Source organism: Aquila chrysaetos, chromosome 6 (genome assembly GCF_900496995.4).
Source record: "Aquila chrysaetos chrysaetos chromosome 6, bAquChr1.4, whole genome shotgun sequence".
Classification (NCBI taxonomy): Eukaryota; Metazoa; Chordata; class Aves; order Accipitriformes; family Accipitridae; genus Aquila; species Aquila chrysaetos.
Window position 1 is genome coordinate 22,803,239 of NC_044009.1, and position 17,306 is coordinate 22,820,544.

The 17,306-nt window shown below is 39.4% G+C and overlaps 1 protein-coding gene across 6 annotated transcripts in view; it reads left to right on the forward strand.

The window, feature by feature from the left end:
• SPATS2L (spermatogenesis associated serine rich 2 like) overlaps positions 1 to 17,306 on the forward strand; it is an 88,697-nt gene that overhangs the window by 8,441 nt on the left and 62,950 nt on the right. For 5 of the 6 annotated variants that reach the window (XM_041124356.1, XM_030018271.2, XM_030018273.2 and 2 more), the window contains exon 2: positions 13,695 to 13,767. The exons of the other annotated variant lie outside the window; for it this stretch is intronic. The gene's annotated coding sequence lies outside the window, so the exon portion shown is untranslated. The remainder of the gene's footprint in view (positions 1 to 13,694; positions 13,768 to 17,306) is intronic. 6 annotated transcript variants of the gene reach the window in all.

Below are 17,306 nucleotides of genomic sequence, written 5' to 3' on the forward strand. Positions count from 1 at the left end.
TTTTGTATCGTGGTATAGTGCTCATTCTCTGCTGAACTCAGCCTACCAGGTTCTGCATCCTCACTGAGCTGCCTGCGAAGTCAGAGCCCAGCTCTTCAGAAGTGGTTTAATAGAGGGAAATGGTCAAACAGCATGATAGCAAGTGCTGTTTTTCTGCAGTGCCAAAAGACCTGGGCAAGGACAACTTATTTTGAAATCTTGGGCTGTAAGGTAGGAGGTGCTTCACCACATATGTATGGGAGCAAGGCTCTTGCAGAGCTGCATTCCTCCTGCAGGCCTTACGGCAGGCATGGAGTACCACTGGAACTGGTGCCAGCTGGCAGCTGGGGTGGTTTGGGATGACTGTTGCTGAGTGTGCTGGTTTTGTTGGATTTTGTCTCTAAACAAATTTGGTACCAGACTCCATAAAAGGCTTTGCCTTTTGCTAGTTTAGGATTTTTCTGGGAGGGACCTCAGGGGCTTTTATGCACTACATTTTTGGACATTTTCAGATTGCAGTGCTAGCCACAGAGAAGAGCTTTGGGAAGGAATCTGCTGTTAATTGAAATGGAAAATATAGGGATACACAGGCTCTTGAACAGCAGATGGACTTCTTAAGAGACAGGCCATAAATTATTAACCCTCTGTGTTTAATACAAATGTAGAAAGGTAATTGTTCATGGATTAAAGTTTAACCCCCCAGCCCCCCCCAAAAACCAACAAAAAGCCACACACACACGCACGCAAAAAGTATACAAATAAACTGTGTGTAGTTAAAAGAAACATCCAAAGAACAGTCAGATGGTGGTGATGAGATGGGAATATATCGGCCACTAATATTCAGCACCATCTGAACTCCACTATGTAAGATTTTCAGCACAGGTGATATAAGGAAGTCTAAGAAGTGTATGTATGATCTGTCTTGTCATGCATACAGAGATGAAGACAATATGATTTACTCTGGTCTGATTCTGTATGCGTTTGTACATGACGGTTTTAAATTTTCATGTAGCTTCTTCCTTGAAAGAGTCTACCAGGTTTACCTTCCCACAGCTTGGTCCTGCATCAGGATCAACCTAGGAGGAGGAATGAGGCCCAACCCTTGCCTGTTTCTAGCTGTCTCCCCAGATTGTTTGGAATGCTATTTCCATATTTAGGATATACACTGAAACCTGGAGCCATCCAGGAGTCTATTTGCTTTTGACAAGTATCTGGGGCGGGTGGTGTGTGTGTTGTTTTTAAAACAAAATATGAAAAAATTAGATTATGTTAATTTTTGCCTCAAAGTGGCTAATGAATCCAAGCTGACAATTTATATAAAAGTTTTGGCCTGAAGTCATGTGAAATAAATGAGTTCTCATAATTCCTTGAAAGGAGAAGCCAAGAGAACTGCTAATAATGTCCTAACCATTATGTGTTAACAGCCATGTGATAATATTCATGTGATTATTGACAGATGTGAGCATTTCTCTGTGAGAAACATAAAGAGCTTAAGTGTATTGAACCTCTCTTCACCAAAATGACAGGCCATCAGAAGAAAAACACTTATACAGAGAGTGCATCTTTTAGAGCTGTTACAAAAATGGCTCTGCAATTCCATTTCATATGCAATATATATGTAAAGAGTAGGGCCGAAGCAACCTCTTGATCTCTGGAAAATTGTCTGTGTTGCTGATAAATGTTAGTTTCTTAATTTCTCTTGGGCCATTAATTCTGTGGAATTCCCGTTTTGGTTGTACAGGAATTGATTTGCCAGTTTCTGGGTTTGTCTCTTCAATCATGTATTTTTCCACTTTTTTATGTAACAGTGCTCTGTTCTATTGGTTTAGGAAATATTTATTAAGCAACCTTGATTGCAGGTCCTGCCCAGCTCTGGCTACGTTGCCTCCCTCATCCTGGCTCCCACTCTGGGGCTTTACCTTAGTCAGGTTTTGAATTATTATTTGATTCATTGTTGGGTTTTTTGTTTGCTTTTTTTCCCCAGTGGCTCTTATCCCTTATGCTGCCATGATATCATAATAGTCAAATTTAGGTCAAAGTAGTATCCTAAGGAGAGGCTGTTTCCAGAAGTCTTCTCTTAAATGCCAGGCGTGTGAGAGGGACCAGCTAATGGTGTTTCTGGTAAACTGTTGGACTTTATATTCTAGTACCAGACTTTATAATCTACTTCTGTCTTCAGGCTTTTAAATTTTGTTAAATATTATTTTTATTTTATATAATAAATAATATAAAATAACTATATATTGATATATTTAGACATACCCGAAGTTTGAAGGTTTTCCTTAAATTTCTGTGATCTTTTTACTTAACCGTAAGCCATCAGCACTGAAGGAGGACTGTTTCAGCAGTTTCATGTTTGTTCCTTAGTGAGCTAATGTTAGGTACTGTGTTCTATGGTAGTTCGTGTTCCTTTTTTGCAGTTGCAACATGTTTATTCTTGGGCGTGGGGACAGACAGATTGGTTGTGTCAGAAGACTGCACTGAGGTTTTCCTTTATTCCCTCACTTCTGCTGGAAGTTCTGACAATGATCATAGGGAATTGGGTAAAAATTTGGCCTCTAATACAATGAAGAATGGCTGTTTCGCTTTTATCTGCTACCCTTTTTAAAATATGAGAGATTAAAATAATTTTTTCCCACCTACCACCCCCACATCTAAAATGCCTTACCCATATAAAAAGTACTTGTAATGCATTGAAAAAAAATCATGTTTCTTCTCATCTCCTTTTACTTTCTCTTTAGAGAAGATGTAGTTAAAAGTAATTAAAGTGTATAATGTTTTGAAAGTCTTCTACTCTAAATAGGAATTGAAATTAAAATTTTAAAAATCTGTATTTTTTCTTTCCTTTTTTCTTTTTTTCTCCCTCCTAAGCTCATTCCTGGAAATCACGTGATGCCTCCAGTCAATTCTGCATGCATAGTAGCATGCACCTAACACACCATTTCTGATCTACTGGGTCTCAGTCCTTTAGGTATGGCAGCTCCCTATTCAAATACTGCTGGCAGGACGTAACTGTGAGGAGTGACAGCAGTGGATTTTCAGCCATGCTTTAGGGCTGGCTTGAATACTGATAGTTCACTGTTAGTATGACTTTTGTTAAATGAGGCATTTCATTATATACAAGATGTGAAAAGATGTAATCATTTCGCTCTTATTTTGTAACTTGGTAATTCTGCTTTTAATAGCCAGCTTTTACAGTGTGCTGTAGTCCTGAACATACACTAGGAGTTGCTTGTATGCCTTCTCAAGTTCATTGACTTAAGTAATTCACTAGGAGAAGAGATGCACTTACATAGTAAGATGGCTGAGATAAATTTTAATTTTTAACATATTGGTGATCAAGATGAATATGAGGTGGTCAGGCAGCATGTGTGTTCGAAATCTGCAGGTATGGATGTTAAGGTATTTGTTGATATGTGAAATCTTCAGTTGTTCATACCGGGGACTAGAGTTAAAAAGATGATGTTGAGTTGATTTCATGGGTGATGTGAGCAGAGCCTGTACCACTTAGGTCCATCTGTGAAAGTCAGGAGACCTTGGAAACAAGAAAGATAGGTTGTAGCCATGTTTCTTTTTATTGTGCCCCTCCTACCTTCTACTTAAGCAGCAAAAATCTTAGGAAATAAAATGGAAAATAAATAACATCAATGTACTGTGAGTTTGCAAAGCTAAAACAAACAGAAGTCTGATAGTTCGCCAAAGCAAAGGTTGGGTTAGAGATCATAGCTTGGCCATGTTGCATGCACGTAATGTTTTCCATGCAACTTTCTGTCATTAAATCTAACGTGTTACTTTTTTTAGTGTACCATAAAATATGCAGACTATGTCTTGTGGGTGAGTGGATATTACTGGAACAAACTTTACTCTTGGTATCTCAAAGGCACTTGGAGCAGAGGTGCCAAGTCATAAGTCAGTTGGTGAGGCTCCATGTCAGCAGTAAATACATGTTTGTTCCTAGGTCGGTAAATACAGACAGGAATTCTGAATAAATGATCCATACAGAAGGTGCTATGCCAATAAACTGAAGCAAACTCTGATTTCCTTTAGCATAGGGTGTATCTGAGTTCACTGAAGGCATTCCAGATTTGCACCAGCACTCACTCACTTTTAACCAAACTCATTAGCGGAAAAGAAAACCAAGCTGTATTTTTGCTTTATTTTAGCCAAATTCCTTCATAAGTAAAAGACTGACACAATTGTTTCAGCTGAAGCCCAGGCCAAAATATTTTAAATCATCAAAGAAACAGTAAGTTCCAGTGTGAGAAGTTTGCTTCAAAACTTTGGGGGTTTATTTTGTTGCTTGTATGTCATTCCCATGAAAATGCTGCTTTGACGTACAAATTAGTGTTTCGTGGAACCTTCTGTCTCAGGGCTGAGAGCGCTCTGCATGCTTTCCTTTGTGATGTGAAATACCACATGGGAATGAGATCTCATTTATGCTTGTGACTGAGTCTGACCAAGATCCCCTGGGTAATTTTGTTCCTCCTTCCTATTAAAACTTCAAAAGAGGCTAGAGTTATATTTACATTTGTAAATTGATTTCATTATTTATTTTTGTTCATTATGATCCCATTCTTAGAATTCATATGCAACAAGAAAAGAAGGTATTTCCCATTCTAAACGGAGAGAAATAAGGATTGGAGTTTTATGTAAGAAGAAATATATCTAATGACAGAAGGGCAACCAAGTTGGTGGGGGGCCTGGAGCACAAGTCTTATGAGGGGCAGCTGAGGGAACTGGGGTTGTTCAGTCTGGAGAAAAGGAGGCTGAGGGGAGACCTTATCGCTCTCTACAACTACCTGAAAGGAGGTTGTAGTGAGGTGGGTGCTGGTCTCTTCTGTCAGGTGGCTGGAGATGGTATGAGAGGAAATGGCCTCAAGTTGCAGCAAGGGAGATTTAGGTTGGATATTAGGAAAAATTTCTTTACTGAGAGGGTTGTCAGACGTTGGAATAGGCTGCCCAGGAAAGTGGTTGAGTCACCATCCCTGGAGGTAATCAAAAAGTGTGTAGACAAGGCACGCCAGAACATGGTTTAGTGGGCATGGATGATGGTTGGACTCGATGACCTTCAAGGTCTTTTCCAACCTACATGATTCTCTGACTCTATGATTCTCTGACAGGAGCTCTATACTATAAAATGTGCTTCATAGTTGCGATCAGCTCTTGTAGGAGCGCCAGGAAGGAGAGAAGAGTATGAAACTGCTTAGATGATAGCTGGCTAGGAGTTCTCAGTCCTCCTTTCCAGAGATCCAGCCAAGTGGGATGGAGTGAGATGGAATTAGACTTGAGGATCCCGTTGCTGCTGCAGTACTGGACCCTGGACAGAGTGGTTGCTCTCTGAACAGGATGCAGTACCTGCTCCAATGGCTGATGCAGAGTGTACATCCCTCTGCTGGGCTACTTTCCAGTGAGGATTCCCAGGAGATGCTGTCTTCTTTGGACTTCATGTCCGCTGATGTTGTTACAAAGGCAGACTCAACACTGTTGTTATGACATGACTTAGTGTTGATGAAAAGTTCTGCTTTTCACATTCATGGTGTGATGTTTTTTCACAAGCATGATGAGGGTGGCGGTAGACCAAGTCCCCTAAAGCCCCCTCTCTGTGTCCCAGTGTAACTTGGAGGGGACATCTTTAGATGTGGTCTCTAGTAGGGCTTTTTGGTGTCTTTAATTCTTATTTATTGTAGTCTCTGATATAGAATAAGGCACAGTAAAACCCAGTATTGGCTGGGTATCAGTATCAGGAAAAGTTGTAAACCTGTTCCTCAGGATTGAACTTTTTAATGTACCCTGTAGATTTCACAATATCTGCATATTCTGTGTGTTAAGCACATGTCTGCTACAGCTATACTACATTGCTTTTGCTACTGATCTCACTGCCTTACCTGTGACACTAAGCCGCTGTAACGCTGTCTACTAAATTGCAGCATAAACTCAGCATCCGCAGCCTTGATGCATTATCCACCACACATTGATTATGTTCGGTAGATACCCTTTGTCTCCTAAAATAATCCCTCATTCAGTTAAAAGCATATGCGCTCACACATTTTCTCTGCCTACTGCTTATTTGGCTAAGCAAATAATTTTAACTTTTTAAAAGCATCATTTACATACTTTTCTTTCTCAGAATATGATTAAGTCTTGAAATGTGTATACAAAAATATATACATTGGCTTTGTTATTAAGAAAATAGCTATTTTGGTTTTGGAACAGTTTAAAAAATTGCTTTATGAAGTGTTGAATAAAAACTATTTGACAGAGCGAGGGCACAACTGATTTCGCTATAGTGTGCAAAATGTGTAGGTACTACTTCTTTCAGAAGCTTCTGTCCTTCTGTTGGGAGGCTGAAGACAGATTACATAGAGTATGTGCCAGTTTGAAAATAGCGGTGATTGCACTTGAGTTGAAAATGAGGTATTTCAGCTGTCATTAATCGTAGAAGCTGTAAAATGCCTAATTGTTCTGATTTGCTAGAGATGAATGGGAGGATGGTTTTTGTCCAGAAAATGACATTGTGGATATTTTTTTGAACTTAGTTACACTTTTTATGATCGTCTTTTAGAATTAATTATAAGGTTAATGTTCTGTGTAAACTAACATACTCAAATTTACATGGGTCCACAGTGAATTTTCTAATAAATCTGTGGAGGTTTTTTAACTTGTTAACACTTATGCTGTCTGAGACAGTATTTTTTTAGTTCCCCAGCCTCAGTAAGAGGAAGCTTTCCTGGCAGATTGACCTTTCAGTGTGCAAAAATGGCAAGTAAAAGTCACAGTGGACTCCAAGTGGCAGCAGAATTCAGTTCGGAGGAGGCAGTTTTCACACAGAGGCATAGAGACTCCATAGATTCTACAGAATCTTTTTCTCATTCTTTTTAGGATCTTGTGGCCCCTGAAGTGTACAAAAATGGAGATCCCATAGCTCTTCTAGTCACTGAACATATCCTGGCTCATCAGGGTATCAGCGATTGTCTTAACCAGGGCTTTCCAGCTTTGTGGTGTTGCTTGGTTACTGTCATTCCCACAACTCTCAAATAAAGCAAAGCAAATGTAAAAAAACCCTGGTTTTTCTTTATAGGCTAAGCTACTGTACAGGTCCAAACAAAACAGAATTGTAAATCCTCTACAGCTTCTTTAATGATCTTTTTTTTCCTCAAGTATTCCACTTGGCTACTCACAAAGGCTTTCTATTTTAAATATGTTTTTTCAGTATATTGGACTACTTCTAGGATTCTGCACAAAATCATTACATTCAGAAGCTAGAATCCTGACTGGAAGCAAGGAATAACAAATAATGGCTTGTGTTGTCAGGCAGTCTTGCTAACTCCAGCTGGGATATTGCCTTTTCAGATATATTTTTATGTGCATCCTAAGTTCAGGGCAGGGAAAAGGGCGCAAAGCTTAGCTTGGAATGTGTTAGGGAATATTTTCTTTAGTAATGATAATAATGAAAAACTGTCATAACCATTTGGCTGAGGATCTTATGTCATTTTGTGAATATTTCCAAATGTAGCTTCAGAAGTCCTCTCCTGCCTTTAAGGGAATAATTTTGGCATGTGGGCTCATGTGTTTCAGGGAAAATTCTCATCTTAAATCTGCTTAGCTGATCTTGACAAAGTATACAGACACTCTGAGAACTGATATAGTATAGGTGCCTGGGTAGCTATTCTGTTGTCATCCCTACTCCACAGAAGAATTCTGCAAAATGAAAAGTATAATTTTTTTTATCGCCTTCAGGCTGAAATAGATAACTAACTCAGACAGCCATTCTATTGATATGTTACAAGTTAGTATAAGTTTCTTTTAATGACGTTAATTCCAAAAATAAGGCTTCTCTGGGAACATGTGGATGAGTTTCTTGGTGAACAGAGAGCTTTCCATAAAACTACTAGGGTCTTTAATAGTGTACCTAGAGTTGGTTACAGAAACCCTCTTTACTGTTTCTGAGAGTGGAGAAAACTAAAATAAATGAAGATATCTGTGAGTCAGCCAGAGATTAAGGAAAAATAAACACATCCAAGTAAAACATTCCCAGCTGTGGAAAAAACTATCCCCATCTATGAGAAGTATGGAAAGTGTAGGAAGCAGACAGCAATTCTTGTAGGAAGTAGAAGTTCGAAGCATTGCCTTATTCTCATTGAGAGCTAGTGCTTTAGTGGGGCTCACAGCTCAGTCCTCTAACTGTTTTGGGTTTTCAGTTGGTCCAGTTCTTCTGACAATGCACTTCTAAGAGAGATTTGTCATCCAGTGAGATACTAGGTGTTTAACTGTGTGGTGTGGAATTTCCAGTGCCATATGGCTCATGTATGTGTGTGTTACAGGTCCATTCCAGCTCCAATTCTGTCAGTAGGAATTGGATTAGGCCCTTAATGCTTTGGGAGGAAAATGTTGACTGGCGTTAAGTTAGGAGGAGTAACAGACTGAAATAATGACAGATCACTGTTAGGAGAACAAAGGTGCTTACAGACTCTACATGTGGACTTGTTTTAAAAACTGTATCTGTAAAGAGTCTGACGCCCATCTTGATGCTCTAGCTCACACCAAAGTTCCCACGCAACCAGGAAGAGCTTCATAGGCTAGAAGGACTAGATATTCAAGTCCTTTAAGATGTATAGATTATAGTGAACACCAGAGTTGGTTTGTGTTTTAAACCATGCTATTTCATGCTGGCTGAAACTGAAGTGGTGCCAGTTGTATGTCTGATTGCATTGCTGGCTCTCTGCTATGAGAGCCTTCAAGAATAATTTTTCTCCTTGACAAGACCACATAGCATTTACAGGTTTTCTTCCTGATTGCAGCTGTTCTGCACTTACTGTGATTCTCTCCTGGACAGGTTGAACATAGATCCTCTCCTTTGCCCTACTGTGGTATTATTATTCCACTTGTGTCACTGGACAGAAGTCTGGCATAGGATGAGAGCTGGTCCAATCCTGAAGCTTCTGTTTGGTTCCCCAGTCCTAAAGTCAACAGATTCTTTTGCCATAAAATCTTTGGCAAATATTAGATGAGGGTAGTTTTAGTCAGGGAGCTTATGCTGCTTTATAATCTTTTGTTGTAATAAGAAGCACACATTGTAAATGTCAATATGAATTGTTCTCTCAAGGCTGGATCCTGCTGAGTATCCTTAACACTGCATTCCCTGGCTGGAGTTAGAAACTGCAGTGCACAAAATGGAAGATCATGGGTTAGTTGTAAATGCAGGCAGAGTTCAGCTTTGGAGGATGTTGTTATTAATTGAGTGAGTACTGAGATGCAAAACAGGAATCTTGCCAACTGTCTTGAAGTGTAGCAGTGACAGGCAAGGAGCACCCCTTATTTACTTTGACTACATCAGAGCTTACAGTCTGTGTTGGGCATAAGGTTGAGACTAAATGTCTTAAGGTTTGACTAAGTGTCAAAGACACAGATTTGCTTTCCATGTGCTAAATAACTGCATTGGCAATTAGGGAAGTGTGATTGACTCACTAGCTAGGCCAAAATAAAAAACAAAAAGGTCCAAAAATCCAAGTGCCAAAACGCTCAACAAAATCTCACTTTTTTGTGTGTATACCAGCAGACTACAAATAGCCTCTGCAGTTGGTCATGTCAGCGTTTGATAGCAGTTTCCCTGCCTTTTTTCGACTTGCTTCTCACACTAGATGTTCCATCAATGGCCTTACCAGAGAAATACACTGGAATGAAAACTAGCTGTAGTCCATTGTATCCTTCTGTTACCAGCATTCATCCCAGCTTGGCATGCCTCTGATTCCAGCAATAAACCTAGCTTTTAATTTTTGGAAAAAACAAAAACCAAACCAAAACAAAAACCAAACCCCAAACAAACTATTCTTAACATTAAATGTAGAAGTGACAGGTAGAGACATCAGAGTTAAATGTGAGCACTGTACCCTGCAAGCTAGCAGAACTGAAGTCTTCCATTCCTCCTTATGGTAGTCTTTTGTTGAGCTTGTGAACATGTAGTGCTGAGTTCAGTTTAATGTTCAACCCTGCAATATCTCTCTCCTTGTATGCAGGCTACTGCAGGCAGGATCTCTTCAATTTGGCTTCTGCTTCAATTTGTCGTTGTGTTGGATGATAGCTATGTTTTAAGTTGGGGTTTTGATTTAGGGCTGGAGGACTTTATTTACTGCTGGCTTCCACAAGGTAAGAGTTGATTTAGACACAAATAACTTCCAGTTAATTTCACTGCTAATCTTTGTCACTGGGCTATACTTAACATTGTATTTTGGACTGTGTTTAGGATATGTACTCAGGAATGGAGGGATTGAAGGTTATGTTTACTGTTAGGATCTGGAAGGCTCATAGGTCTATAATGGAATTAGCAGAATGCAGTGTTTAGTTTTTTGAGTGCTTCTGTGTGACAGGTGTATTGTGAAACCTAGGTTAAGGCTGGGTCAGGGCATCAGAAAAGAAGTGATCAAAGAGCTTGTTTTACTCTTCCAAAGAGTAAATATGGTTCATATAGGATGAGGACTCCTGTCCAGAGTGTTATATAGATCATGGTATGCTTTGATTCTGCTCTTTAGATTCATTAAGGCCTATATATCTATGAATAGCTGTTTGTGATCAAGATTTAACCTTAGTATCTGGTTTTGGTGCTTGCATGTGTTGTGTGTCACATTAATATTAGGATTAGGGAACTGTTAAAAAGGTCAAAGTTCAAGATGGGGAGGGATTTAAGTGCTTGGTTTATTTGTATGTTCTCCAGGGCTGTAGAGCTGTGATGAGCATTGATACTTGCTGCTTTTTTTTGGCTTATGTTAGTTTTGGTGCAGTTATTTGTCACTGAGCTCTGTTTGATGTGAGGTTTGGTGATGTGATATCTGAAGCTCTGCTTCTTTTCTCTTCATACCCTGCAGTGGGGGACAATGAGTTGAAGGTTCTGAGAGGATGTTTCATGTCATCTCCACACACGTGGTCTTCATCAGCCATAGATCTGCCACAGAGGCATATGGGCCACTGTTTCTAAAGTCTATATTCTTATCTGCAGAGTCACAGCATGTTTTTCTACTTCAGGGACTTTTTTGTTTGAAAATAAAAATCACTTTAAGAATTGACCTTTCATTATGATGGGAAATTATCTTAAACATTTGCAGACATTAAGCAACAGTATTTTCTTTGATAATACAGAAATGAAACAAGTTTCCTTTTAATTGTTGTACCTTTACTCTTGATTTCCTTTCTCCTCCCTTGAGTCATTATTTCCTGCTTGATGTTTTCTTTCATAATATGCCATGGAACATTGAGTAAAGACAAAATGGTGAGTTAGGAAGGTAATCAAATTATGGAGAGATGTCCCATAAGAATCCATTTATTTTTTTCAAGGTATTACATCTCATTTGGTCAAGCTTGATAGATCTGGTATTGTTTGGAAAGAACAAACCTTTACAACATCCAATAAAACTTTTTTTTTAATTTTACATATTACCATATGTAAATTACCATATTACATATAGCTGTCTTGGTTATCTGCTTTTTTACTTTACAGTGATGCAAAATGAAAACTTTTTACTTCAATTTTTTGCTTGTGTTCCTTTGTCTTTTAAAATAGTCTTTAATAGTAGCAGCCCTCAAAGTACAAGAATTACAATTCTAACTTGAATAATTTTATACCAGTGACCATATTTCATATCGGAGACCACATCAAGAAATGGGATTCTGAGATTACTTGTCACTTTGGTCTTCAATATTTCATGTTCAAAAGGACAAAAATTGTCAAAAGAACTCACGGGGGGGGGGTGGATTTTTTTAAAGTTGTAAAACTCTTCCAATTTGATTTTTCAGATTTTAATTTTCCACTGAAGTTGGAGAGGAATCTCTCCTGCGACTTGGGTTGAAGATGATCAAAACTGGGGTTTAGCAGGTGGTGTGTTATGCAGGAAAAAAGCAGAATCACTGTGGTGCCTCAGTACAATAATGTGCATGATTGATTTGTTCTGTTTAAATCCTAAAAATACCACCTGCAGACTACAGACATTACTTGAAGGAGTTAGACATCCATATATTGGCGTAAGAAACGCAGTAACTATTAGGATTGTTGCTGTGTTTCTTGGTCCCAATTCAGGTGCCCACTAGACAAAAGGGATGCACAGTGTCTCCTTCATTCTCAGCCCTTCCTTGTGTCCCTTTGAAGGGAATAAATAGCCAAGTCTTGTCCTTGCTTGTACTGAAGAACAAAGTACTGGTAGGGTCATAGCGTGGGCCTCTTCCTGAGCTCTTGATTAAGGTAGTCTGCCCAAAGACAAGGAAGTGGGTATGCTTCCCTCACCAGGTTTCCAGCCCCTCTATTCATCTGATGGATGTGTGTGTGTTGTGTAGATTCCAACACCCAGAAGTGCTCTTTAACAATGCGACATGTGTGAGTACTTGTATTTCTTCATTGAAGCATCACATTTTAAATTACTCCATTCATTCCTTTGATTTTGAACATAACTGTGACTCAGCAAGCCATGCAGAAATGTGTGTTTAGATTGCAATGGACCTTGGGACCTAAGCTGTGAGAGCCTTTGTTGTGGGAGCCTTTGCTAGGTGAAGTGCTTCAGGGAACACCTGGCTGAGATGCAGAAGCAATTAAGAGCTTTCTACCTTGCTTGAAAATAAAACCTGTGATTCTGACAGGACTTTTGCACTCTAAAACTTCACTTTAGCTTTGGCAAAATGTATAGTTTCAATAAGGATAAAATGGATGAAACAGGACAGCAGTCACACACTTTTGGTCTATTACAGAGAGTGAGTATTTTGTAATACAGAAGGAAAAATAAGTCTGCAAAGACAATCGAGTAGTAGTGGTTTAGTAGACTGATTTCAGCAGTCAGGATGTTCAGAAATGTCATGTTATACTTCTAGGGTTAGCTGAGGTACTGCTGAACAGATCTTATTCCAAAGCAAACAAGGACCAGTATGCAACTCGCTTAAGTAGCAACTAGAAAGGAATAATTCCTGTCTGGCATGCATGGTTAAATCATAGACCAGTTCATGACTGCCTTCTCCCTGCAACTGTGGAAGAGAGTACAAAACTTACCTCTTACTTCCCCCCTGACCTCCTCCTGCTAATGAAATTGGGAAATCAGTTTCCATTCGTCTGTGTATGGACATAAACAGGCACTCAGCTGTCCAGTACATCTTTAACTTTGGGGAGAATTCCTCTGAAATTTATATGCAAATTGGCAAACGCCTTGTACTGTGGGCAAAGTACTGGTGTCAGTCTTTGGGCTTCCCTTTTGTTTCAGCTGAGTTAGAATTCTTGAGATAATATTGCTTATTGGTGAATGACCACACTGAAACTGCACTGGTGCTGCTCAGGGGGATTTGATTAGTAACTGGGGAGTTACTGTAACTTGCACCTATGGCCCTCTTGCATTAATGGATAGAATGGTTTGCATCATTTAGGTTTATCTTTCTGCACATCCCAATGTGCTGGCTAGTTTGAGTTTAAAATATGTGTTAGTTTTAAAAATGGGTTTGTTTTAGCTGGGAGAATTGTATGTGTGGTCAGGAACAGGGCTAACAAAAAGGCTTAGGTAATTGCCTAAGCTTGCATGGCAGTGAAGATAAGCCCTGTAAAAACTGGTAAGGGCATCTGTCAGCACCCCCGCATGTTGACTGAAGTAGTAAGGGGATGAGGGATGTTTTTTTTCACAAAAGTCTGCTGTAAGGAGAGAGCAGTGAGGTAAATCAAGAGTAAATGAACTAATTACTTTCTTTTTAACTTCCAGCTGTTTTTGCAGGAGATACAGTCTATTGGAAAAGATAGAAGAATAAGAACAGAAACTGGAGTCATTCTCAGTGGTAAGATACCTTTTACATCTCTCTCTGCTAATCATTGTGACTGGCATGTGGCTGGGTAAGTTCAGAAACTTGCAAGTCACACTTTCAACCTATACTTTACAACTGAGTTCATCAGGTTTCTTGAGCTATCCTGCTAAAGCTGTTCATAGTGCCATGTGCCATAGCGGTCACAGGAGAAAAAAAAAAAAAAAGGCAAATGCAACAATTAGTAAAGTGGTGCTTTCTAAATTCCTTACTATGTATCTTTGACTTCTTACAAAGACACAGACTAGTGGGTAAGTGTGCCCACTTTCACATTGCACGTGTGTGATGCATAACAAATAGAAAGGTACTTTATTTATAGGTCTATCAGTGCAGGAACAAGAAGCCAGGAACTTTGGGGGCTTCTTTCAGCAGGGCAGTTCAACCTATTTATTGGAACATCTTGGAAGCTGCTTTGGTTCATGTTTTGTCTGTAGAGTCTTTCGTTCACCACTCCAGAAAAATTTTTCCTTTATCTTCTTTCTCTGTGTCATTAAGTTGATCAGCTCATACTATATTGTCCTACTGCTTCTCCTCATCCTTTTTTTAGTTGTTTGAACCGCTGTGAAGATGTATCATGGTTTGCAACTGAAAGTTCTGCTGAACTGGTATTCTGAAATCATCTCACCCTAAGTATAGTCCAAGGTGATGTTCAGAGGATGGTGGGTGGGAAAGGGCAGCTTCATAGTACTAAAAAAAAAAAAAAAAAAAGAGATAAGCCTACAAAACTGAGAAATGGGGTTTCTGCAATTGCCTCAGTTCAGAGGTGGTCTGAACCCAATGTTTTTTGTCACTTGTTCTGAAGAAAATACTTGTTTAAACACATCAATTCCTTTTGCTGTTGTGTCTGAAGGTAGGCAGTTTCTCTCTGTCCAGCATATTACAAAAGGATAAGCTCAGTCTGTTCCAAGCCTGAGTCTAACAAGTGGGCTAATGACCTCACCGTTCTGTGTAATTCTAATGGGGATGACCATTTTTTCAAATGTCTTAAAGGTTCTCCAGTTTACTTGCAGCTTAGGACATCTGGATCGTGTTCCCTGTGAATAGCTTCCTGAGAAGTCTTCAGTGAATCACTCAATGCCTCAATTTTAAATCTGTAAAATGAGATAACAATACTCCTGCACTTGAGCACGGGTGTTGGGATAGTAAATAGATTATGTATTGAGGTATGTGAAATGCTCAGACATTATAATAAATAGGCAGAAGGAGGACTCATTTGCACGTTATTCATTGCCTGTACCCTGTTTCTTTGGTGGACGGCAGTTATACTGTTTCTTAAGGATTTCCTTTTTGCTTGAAACTTGTTTTACACAGAGCTGCCACGTGGCAAAATTCCAAAGCTTTTGGTGGTGGAAGGCTTACAGGGAGGCGCTGAATATAATCAATCTGTTAGTTAGCAGTTTAGCACGCTAAGCTCAGTACTAGTGAGCTGTGTGACTTCCTCAAAGGAAAGAACAAAAAAAGATATGGATGCCCAAAGTGATTCTTGCACATCTGCTGATCCGAAGCGTGGCCAAGTACATGATGAAATATTACTTGTCTGACTATGAGCTTTATTTACTACAACTAAGTGAATCATCAGGTCAGTTCCTGACCAGACCTTGAGCTGTCAGAAGCAGATGGCCTGCCTAGAGAGCAAGATACCTTGGAAACGTATCCACCCTTGTCAGCAATGTTACACAGCACAGGGATTTCTCGGAAGAGCAGTGCTGGTGTTCGATGATTTCAGTGAAAAGATGGTAACTTTTCAGCTGTACTTGATCTTCCACATAAGAATAATGTCTTGTGGCTCTGAAAATAAGGAAATTGTTGCTGGCTTGTTAGTGAAGGTCCAAATTTGTGAATCAGATCATGTACTTGGAGGGGCAGTATTAGGGAGGTCAGTAAAGCCCTCAGACTGGTAAAGGGCTGTTTTTTCAGCTCTGAGAAACCTTCAGGTTTCTGTTAAAAGATGGCTGGTGTGTATAAATGTTCCTGGCAATGAGGCCAAAATTTTTAATCAACTCTGAAAATCTTTTCCCATAGTCTTTCTCCACATCTCTACCTGTCAGTAAAATGATAATAATAAATGCTTCCCCAGACTGCAGAGTTGTGCTGAGGATTATACTCAGCTCAGATATTTGGATGTAAAGTGCCATACAAATATCTACAGAAATAATACAATATTGTAGACACTGAATATTGGGGCAAGTTCTACTTCGGAATCTGAGAAGAGTATAGTACACAAATCTGGAATGGGTTTTCTATGTGACTTGCTGTGGTGGGTTTACCCTGGCCAGCAGCCAAGCACTCACACAGCTGCTCACTCACTCACCTCACCAGCTCCTCACAGTGGGGAGAAAATAGGAAGAACAAAATCAAGAAAACTCTTGAGTTTTGATAAAATACAGTTCAATAGGTGAAGAAAAGAGGGGAGAAAAAAAACAAGCAAAGCAAAGGAGGTGGCACACCACCTCCCACAGGCAGACCGATGCCCAGCCAGTCTCCAAACAACAGCTACCTTGGAAGCAGAAACCCCCATCTTTTTCTTCCTCTACCCCAGTTTTTATTGCTGAGCATGGGGATACGTGGTATGGAATATCCCTTTGGCCAGTCTGGGACAGCTGTCCCAGCTGTCCTCTTCCAGTCTCTTGCCCACTCTCAGCTTACTGGCTGTGGGGGTGTAGTGGGAGGAAAAAGAGAAAGCCTTGACACTGTGCAAGCACAGCTCAGCAACAGCCAAAACACTGGTGTGTTATCAGCACTGTTGCAGCCACAGATCCAAAACATGGCACCACATGGGCTGCTATGAAGAAAGTTAACTCCATCCCAGTCAGACGCAGTATGCTTGCTTACTTTTTAATGTAGTACTAAAAAAAGAATTATCAGAAGAACAAAATCTTGTTGTAAGAGCTTAAGAGCAGTTTTCTTGATTAAAAATGTTTTCTTGCATGTGCAGATGTGACATTTTCATTAGTATCATGGGCACTTCTGAAAAGGTTCAAATGACCCTAAGTATGTGCTGAAGTTAATTTTTCTCTGAATAATGTCTCAAAACATTTGTTTAAGTTTCATGGAATTCAGTAGCACTTAAGTGCTTTTCTGAATAGGGGCTGCATGTTCAAGCTGACTGTTCTGCAAGAGCAATTCTGAAGAAAGGTCTGATGTTCAGACTGGGCAAATTATCTCAGAAATGAGTAGTTCTGTAATTACCTATAGATGCATCTTGTTATTGTCTGTATAAATATGTAATTTTGTGCCTTAAAATAATCAACTCTACATGTCTTCTGAGATGGAATTGTCTGCACTTATCATGAGACTGGACAGATAAAATGCTTTCAAAATTAAAACATTAAGAATTAGGATTATGTCATTATCCTAGGAAACTGAAAAATGAAAAGAAGAAAACATCTGAAGTAGGAATGAAATCTTAGTTCACTTCTGAAAAAAAGTTTTAGTGAATTACTTTACTGTCAGTGTGCCTGTTCTTCCCCGCAACACTTAATTTTTGATCATGTATGCTACTGTCAATGAAAAAT